We start from the raw sequence: 9,518 nt of genomic DNA, 5'->3' as shown, positions 1-9,518 counted from the left end.
GACAAAATAGTCTATAAAAAATTCTTATTCCACATATCAAACTATTCTTATGATAAGCTAGGATGGTTTCCATTTCAATTTTGGTTCCTTGAGCAAACGTTTGCATAACCAACAACCATTGTGGGAGTTGATTGTAAGAATCTTTCCAATTGCCATAAATTTATTCGATCGCTTTTTTTTTCCCATTAGGCCTTTCTATAACTAACTGTGTAGTTGTGTAAAGCCTGAATCTGAGCAATAATGACCCTTACTTTGATCGAAGTATCCACTTTCACAACTTGCATTATGCTTGTACATATCATGTTAGAATCGAGCTTCGTATGGGATGATGTGCATTGTTGTTGCAAAACTGGGCATAATATCGTTTGTTTTATGTCGCTCCAGAATCTCCCAAACCATAGATATTTCCAATTGCACAATGGTAACTATATTATTTTAATTATTTTTTCTTTTTTTTAAAACTAATTTCTAACCATATTACTAATTTTATTATTTTTTTATTTTGTTAGATTCGACATGTTTAATTCTGGTGGTTTAAGTTTCGCTAAAGTTCTTGATAACGACGTAGAAGGATACCGAAAAACAATTGATCACATGATGGTTGAGGAAGTAATATATTCATTAACATTTATTTGAACTTTTTAGATATTTTATTTTTTATACTTGTTATCATTTCTTTAACTTATTTTTTACATATCAGTTTTATTGGAGACCTTATCTCGTGTTCCAACATGAAGTTTCCGAAGAAGATAGAGTCACTTGAACTACATGTACTTATCTATTCTGTTATCATATTGTTGAAAAACATCATATATAGAGAGTCACACTTCAGTTCAGTTTCCATCAACAAATACCACAACCACCATAGGACACGAAAATGTATCATTAGGACGACATGAGGTGTCGGATTGATGATAATTGGATCTGAGTTTGGAGGGAAGAAATTAAACATTGGGACGAGCACCATAATTACGTGTTGCAAGGTAACATCGTACAAGGTGTTTTATGTCATAACACAGAATATATGATTTTGTTTAGACAACACACAAAAATTATTTATATATGTAGAACAATATCTTTGTGATCCTCGTTTACAACCGCCGTCATATCCTCATATGCGATTGACCTCCCAATCAACCCCACAACAACAAAACACAGCAGAATTGTATTTATCATCACCTCACCTACACGTCCCTACTGAAGTTCCATGTTATGATCCACCACCGACTCAGTATTACATTCCGTTGGTGCTAGAAATACCAACCCCTGATTATCCGACATAACATGGGATTTTCTATAATTTGTTTGAAACTCAGTGCACAACTCCTGAGTCGACTTATGTTGTGTTTGATTCGATGTATAATCCTCAGTTTCAAAATTTAATGGAAGCAGGTGGCAGTGATTTTAATCCACCTACAAATTACGTTGAGGAAAATGATCAAAATCAGGATGAATCGGAAGAACCGCATTTCATTCAGAGAGCTAAATGTCCTAAATGTCTGTATCTTTTGTTTTTCGATTCTTTAGAAAAAACACTTTTTTATATGGGTTAACTAACTAAATGTCCCTTAAAAAAAACTAGTAACTAAATGTCCTAAATCTCTGTATCTATCATCTACGTTTACAATTTACAATATAAACAAAATCTAATCTACAATCTAAAGTATGTGGCGTGTTAATATGAAATTCATCGTTATTTTGCTTATTCACAAAATTTGTATTCACCAAACAATTTTCAAATTAATAAACACATTCAATACAATATTCAATATAACGACAATGACTATGAATTATTCAAATCAAGATAGAACCAAAACAAAAGCATGCAATTATTTAATGAGTTGTTTAAAAAATTTATACAATATTAAAAAATGATATTAATCGTGGGATTGAGAGAGAGAGTAACACTATTATTATTTTGAACATAATTTTTGTTGTTGTAATAATTAATAAAACATACTTAATTTATTCTTAAATATAAAAAAAAATTAAATCAGCAAAAATTAATATATTTAATTTACAATTGAAATTAAATTTATATATTTTTGTTAACTAAGTTTTTCGTTTATTTAAGACCAAATATTTTGAACGGCAAAAAAAAAATTACTGTATTCATAAAATAAACAAAATTAATAGGACAAGAGATACTCTAACTCATTACATAAAAAGACTACCCACTATTTAGAAAACTTGGTGGGTTTTGGAACCAACATTTAAAATTCAGTCCAAAATTCTTATTCTTATAACCACTAAACCAAGACAAGGAAACAGCCTTAATATCGCAAATGACTTTATCAGCATCTCCCACCTCGTCACTAAACATGATTTTGTTTCTTGTGAGTTAAATGCACCACACTATAGACAACCAGATCAGAAATTTCAACTTCTCCACCTTGTTGCCTTTAATCAATTTACTAAATTTAGAAAATGTAGAACCGCATCATTTTCTTGGATTTCCTCCACCTCCACCCACATAAGCACTTCACTCCAAATTTTCTAAATTTTTGTGAAAAGTGGAAGGAAGAGAGGTTTGTTTACATCATTCATCTTCTCTAATAGCAAAATAAAATGTAGAATAAACTTAACTATAATAGTATAATATTAATGCACACTATAATTTTTTTATTGTGGGTTAGTATAATTATGAGGAATTAAAAATTGAGAAGAAAAGAATAAAACATGAATGTTCTAGTAAACGAAAGTTGATCTGATATACTATCAAGAATGTTTTGGTATTATATATTTATGTCAAACACTAACTGTTAAAATAAAATTTCAACTTTCTTAACTATCTTTTAAGTTCTCTAACTATCTTTTAACAAATTTGGATATCATTTTTATGAATTACATACTTAACATTGTCAAGTAATACAAATTATCTTAAATGTAAATTTTAAGGTGGATATGATTTAAATTAAATATTTTTAATACTTATGATTAATTGACGATTACCTTTTTACATTAATAATTAAATTATAATAATTAATTTTTTGATAAATATTAAATTAGATTGAACTATTTTAAATATAAGCAAAAGTAAAATAAAGCATATGTTTACTTTGTTTTCTCCAAGAAGAGTTTTCATCAAGAAGAGTGAAGATGAGCAATTCAAAGTTCATTTAGTTGGTCAAACCACTTTCAAAAAATATTTATTTCTTCTAAATTGTGAAGCAACGAAAGTCACACACATTAAATAAAATTCTAAATTCCAAATTATAGTATCAAATATTATCTTTACGGTGAATCTAAGTTGTATTTATGGCGCCACTTTCATAAAAATATTATTAGGATTAGGAATACATGTAGAAGCAATCAGAAATTTGCACATAATTAAAATGTTGTGAATATTTACATGTATTTGAAGGGAAACTATATCAATATATTTTGTGTGTCTACACTTTGGTTGGCAAAGAAGCAGGGGCTGCCCCTGACTCGACCAATATTGACCATAGGACATGCACATCTTCGCATGGACATGACTTTACATCCTTATATAAGATGTATATCCCTCTACCTATTTTACCAAAGAAACAAAATTATTAATTGTTAATAATTTCATATATGAACATGAATATGGATTGAAAGGGAATGGTCTAAGAAAATATTAGCAAAATCAAATGAAGGAATCATATTGTATGGAATTAATTTGATTAGAATTGAAATTATAATCCATGTATATATACTTACTCTTTTTATTGGTTGAATGAAGACGAATCCAGAGCTTCTTCAATGGGCAGAGTAGGGATTGAAGCCAACCCATTTTGGTGATGTGCTACTTTTGGCTCATAGTTGGTGAAAAATTAGAAGAAAATGAGACATGTTATAAAAGGGAGATTGCTTGTAATATAGTCACTTGAATAGTAATGCTTCTTATGTAATTTACCAAATTTATTTTTAAGTGAAATCATGCAAGAAAAACATGGCCACTCGGTGTTATGTCTTTGTCACACATTTTCAAGAAGATAAAGCCATGTGTGTATAAACAAACTATAAAGTATAACTCTTTATTTGGGAATTCACACGCTTTCATACTATCCTACTAAATAAAAAACTTATTTGTGACGCACAAATGTTGTTTACAATTTTATTTATAAAAAAGAAAGTGTTCTCTATAATTTTATACCTACTTGATTTCTACGTATTTGGTGGGTTTTCTTCAAAAGGTATACTATATATGGATTATATAGTCTTCGGGATGGTTTTGTTTTACTCAAGAAACGGTATAAATTCGGTTGTGTGAATTAATTAATCAACCAAAATCCATCCACAAAACTCCATGCACCGCATAGTCTTTATCCTTATCTTTCATGTATAGATAAAAAATAAAAAAATAAATTTATAAGTTTTACGACCGCAATCAATCATAACTATAAAATTGTTAATATATTTTAGTTTTATAATAAATACTTATAAAATGATTTTTCTGCCTTACTATCTGTATCTAATAATTGTGTAGATATTTATTTAGACGGAAAGTTGCAATTCATATGTCCAAGTCCAATTTAATTTGCAATTTGAAGGAACGACTAAACAAGAACGTTTCTACCTAATTTTTGTTCATTATTTTTTTTTGAAATTAATGCTGTATGGAAAATATGAGACTTGGATTTTTTTTTTTTTTTTTTTTTTGCGATCTTCATCAGAAAGATTTTGTGGAATTGAAATCCTTTTCACAAATTAATAATTATCGCTGATGGGAACAACATTTAAACTGAAATACATGGAGTGGTTGTGATGATATATATATATATATATATTGGGCATTGGCTAGTATGGTTGAGATGTTATACTCTTAGATATTAGATATTAGATATCTGACTTTGATTCAATAGAAAATTATGAATTGCGCTACTAAGACCAAACTATTTGAGAGGAAAGTAGTTCCTCCTCTTCTCCTAAATATAAAACAAAATTATCATCAATGTTATTGATGTATTTAATTAAAATATATTTATTTTTATTAATTTAACTTTCTTTTATAACTATCATATTTTTAATGTCACCTATGACCTAACACTACCGTGTTCCATAAAAAAAACACTACCGGTGCTCCTAGCATAAATTTGATTAACGACAAATTACTACTAGTATCATATATTTTTGGAAACCCATTTGTTGTTTTTCATGTTGCCCAACCCAAAAGAAAAAAAAAACATTAGTTAATTTTACCACTGACAAAAAGGAAATATAATCTATTGAAACATATATTTTTGAAATTTAAATATATTTTTGACCCTCTAATTTTTTAATTGTGCGGTTTTAAACCTCTAATTTCAATTGAGTGATTTTAATATGTTATATTTATCTCTTTTTTTAATTTTTAGTCTTCAATCAGATTTTGACTCAATTTCACTAATGTGAAAATATCTTAATTTTAAAAAATTGTTTAAAAAATAATTAACACGTGACCAATTTCTCATCGCTGTAATATTCATTTTTTCTACTTTTTCTTATTTCTTCATTATTTGTATTTGTTTGTCTTCAATAGATCATTCAACAACATATTTTGAATTTTTTATTTATCTTCTTCTATATTTATTATTATTTTTTTAGGTTATTCGTAAAAGAATGGTGAGATGGTGAACACATACAATTGCTCCAATAGATTGTTAATCTATAGTAGCGGGTTTTGAAACATGTGTAGAAGGATTTGAAGTTGCACATGCAAACTCCATTGTTTCTTTCAATGTCCTCCATTAAAAACTTCATCACCGTGCTTCAAGAATCATGAGTGTAGTTGTTGATATCTTCGTCTTTGTCGCTACCTTTATTTGCCTTATGTTAATCTAAATCGAATTCAACTTCCACCAATTTCTGAACACTAATTTGCAACTCTAACTCGTCTTTGTCTTTCTCCTACATCTTCACTTTTCTCTAGCGTGGTGGAGGTCTTTGTATTCATCATCTATTTTCCTCTCATCCCTTTTTGTCTGTCTTCTCAGATTAAAAGATTAGAAATTTTAATTTCAAAATTGTAATTTTAATTCTTTTTGTTTTTATAAAACAAGTCATGTGACAATAATAATAATCATTTTTTTAGATTTTTTTTATATATATAATTTTTTAAATATCCACTATAACCAATAGGAGCGAAACACGTCAGATAAAAAAAGTTATGTCAATTGATTTTAAAGGAAAATTGAGTGAGAGACTACTAAATCAGAAATGGGATAAACACTAGGGGTCAAAATTGCTAAATTGAAACTATGGAATATAAAATCGTACTATTAAGAAACTAGGAGACCAAAAGTGAATTTCAGCCTATTTTTTAATATTTAAAGTGTACAAGTAAGATAATCTTATAATATGCATAAATTTATTTTTCACCATTAAATTAATAAGTCTCGCCATATCTCATTTGATTCAATGATAAAATTTATTAATTTCATAATAATAATAAAACTTGTACATGATTTAAGACTTATCTCACTTGTCAATTCTTATAAAATTAGACTTTTTTAAATAAGAAAAAATGGAAACATTCTCTAAGAGGTCTATTAGGAAAAAAATCAGAGTGCTAATAGCAACGTCCAAAACAAATAATAGAATGGGTGTTGAAAGGGCTCAAGACCCAAAATAGCGTGAAAAGCTTATATATTGGAAAAATGGATTCTATACCTCAAATTTTAACCCCTATCCAATAATATTAGAAACATTCAATTTTACATCTATTATTTTCGGCTCTTTTCATTAAAAAATTTGAGACCTATTTTTACCTCACACAAATATAAAATTTATGATATGGTATGTTTTTCTTCAAAAATCAGGTTTAGATAATTTTACTTTCTGGCATGTAGAAAAATTGAGGAAATTTTTTTACATACGAAATTTTAAAAATAAAATTTCTGACATGTAAAAAAAAACTATTATATACCAAAATTTTCAAAAATAAAATTTTCAATATGTAGATAAAATCATAAACAAAATTGTTACATATTAAGAATTTCGAAAATAAAATTTGAGATGTAAAAAAATTAGAAAAAATTTTATATGTTAAAACAACAGTAAAAAGTTTATATATTAAAATTTTCGTTTTTAAAATTACGTAAAAAAAAACAAACTTAGATGTAGGGGTAGAACAAACTAGCCAATTTTATTAAAATATATCGTACTTTCTACAAGAATATTTTAATAAATTTATGTAAAAAATGATAAAATGTAGGATAGAAGTCGAAATGCGGAGGCATAAAATTCAATTCTCTCATCATTGTCAATGTGAGAAACAATTTAGTGATGTACATGTAGTATCAATTTATCATGTTTGTGTATTGGGCCTATGTGGTTAGGCCCAGTGAAGGTGATGCCAAACATGCTTCTGCTGTGTTTCAACTATGAAAGAGTAGTCAAAAAGGAACATAAGGTTTTGAGTGTTTTCTCTCCCCCGCAATATTTTTAAAATAGACAAAAGTACATTTAGTTAATTTGGATTTGTAAAATACACCTTTTAATTAGTTAATTTAGACAAAATTTAAAGACTTTTGAACAAATTTCTATGATTGAGGCTGGACAGCAAGACAAAATTTCATCAAGATTCCAAACCTTTTTCCCTTCCCCTGTAATAATAAACATCACCAATAACATTGACACTACAGAAGGAATATAATTAACCTGAATTTCCAAGCAATGTTTTTGTTTGATAGTATTTACTATTTACCATTATTCCATTTCATTTAATCATTCCAAACCACTACTATATTTGTTGGTTCGTTTTACAAAAGTGAACTATATACAAAAGTGCTGTTTAACACATGGTTTACACATTGCTGATTCATGGATGATGGTAACACAGAGTTTGCTTAATTGCACAATGTCATCGTCTTTAAAACTATCTTATCAAGATAGTCAATTTTAAACATAAAAATATTAATATAAATTTATTTAAAAATATAAATCGTTCGATCATAATTTTGATGAATCACACTACACAATAGTCCAAAACACCAATTATACGAGTTCTACTATTTGAGTTACTTGTTATTCATTTATTTTTATTTTTTTTGTTGAGAATTAATTACTATAAGAAAAAGTCGGTGTTGAATTACTTCTATCGCATGCCTTGTCAATCTGTTGTGTAACTTATCTATCACACACTATATTGTGAGTGCAATATTGGCCTACGAATCATATTCATGCAGTTATGTGGCACGTTGGTGTGGGATCAGTGCAAATTAATACTTGCCCGCGAGACACTCTTAAGATCATTAATATTTTGTGTACGCATGCATCACCTATTTGACTTCTTAGTCCTTAAGCCACGAACTCATTCCAATTTATTTTAGTATACAGGCACCTCGGAAGGAGAAACACATATTCCATGCACTATATCTACCATTCAAGAGTTATCTCTATACAGCTTATAACATATTTTTACATTTATACTAACTTTTTAACCAAAAATTAGAGTATAAAAGTATCACATAGTAGAATTGACATCTTAATTATGTTGACACCTCAATATTATTATTTATCATTTGCAGTACCTTACTAAATTTATTAAATAAAAAATATAAAAAATATTAATTAAAAATTTATATTTCACAAGGTTGTGAGTTTAAATCTAACTCGTGATATAAAGATTCTATTGATCGGTTAATTTATAATTGCGTCTTTGAACTGTGACATATATTTTAACTTTGTAAACAACCATAACCCAATTCATCTAAACTATTTAGTACTAAAAAAAATCAAATCCATGAAAACAAATAAATGAGCAAGTGAAAATATAAGCTAAGTTTGTTATTTTAAAATAAGCATATTAAAACTCCTTAATACAAGAGAGCACATTGAAAATGATTGGTTATATAACCTTCAACTTTACTTACAAGGAAGAAAAAGTGTGTAGTCAAACAGTGCCTAAAGAAAGTCACAAGCAGTTGGCCTGTTCGTACATACATAATCTAAAGGTCCCTTGGTGGGGTACCTAATTCCTGGTTTGGTTAAAGCAAAGAAAAAGATTATCAATGATATCATCAAATTAATTGTTGAACATGATGGTTAAGCGGCCTGCAATTTCTCACTTTGCCAAGTGTCACTAAAGATGATGAAACTCTTTGAGAGGTACTAACTAGTAGTTTTTCTTTGAATCACTCTATCCTTTTTATGTCATCAAATTTCAACTATTGATTTGAAATATAAAGATTGAGTATCGATAAATTAATTAAAATAATTTTGATTGTTAATTTGAGATTAAACAACCGAAATTTGTAACTGTGTGACAAAAGCATGAAATCCATATATTTTTTTAAGTAGATTAAAATTTGCCCTTAAAGTCAATTGCAATGGGGTATAAGATAATCCATTTCTAGATGATGCAACAATGGTTTACTTTTTCCAAACGTAAAAAAAGTGGTTTAATTAAATACTAGGAGCAAAAGATCTTATAATTGATTAAATAGGTAGTTACTTATAACTGTGGCTAAATTCAACTTTGATTGTCTTAAACACAATTATTCCCGATAATTTTTGAAAAAGCCACACTTAGGGGTTAGATAACATGTCGTAATTTAAGAACAGTGACT

The 9,518-nt window shown here is 28.0% G+C and overlaps 1 long non-coding RNA gene across 1 annotated transcript; it reads right to left on the bottom strand.

The window, feature by feature from the left end:
• Positions 1-3,303: 3,303 nt before the first annotated feature.
• Positions 3,304-4,131, bottom strand: LOC101510565 (uncharacterized). Its single transcript, XR_001143549.3, has 2 exons — positions 3,688-4,131; positions 3,304-3,514 (listed from the first exon to the last, which is right to left on the bottom strand). It is a non-coding gene; the product is annotated as an uncharacterized lncRNA (long non-coding RNA).
• Between the last annotated feature and the right edge of the window lie 5,387 nt (positions 4,132-9,518).

The sequence above is a fragment of the Cicer arietinum genome, chromosome 3 (genome assembly GCF_000331145.2).
Source record: "Cicer arietinum cultivar CDC Frontier isolate Library 1 chromosome 3, Cicar.CDCFrontier_v2.0, whole genome shotgun sequence".
Classification (NCBI taxonomy): Eukaryota; Viridiplantae; Streptophyta; class Magnoliopsida; order Fabales; family Fabaceae; genus Cicer; species Cicer arietinum.
Note: the sequence above shows the minus strand (reverse complement) of the source record. Positions and strands in the feature narration are given on the sequence as shown.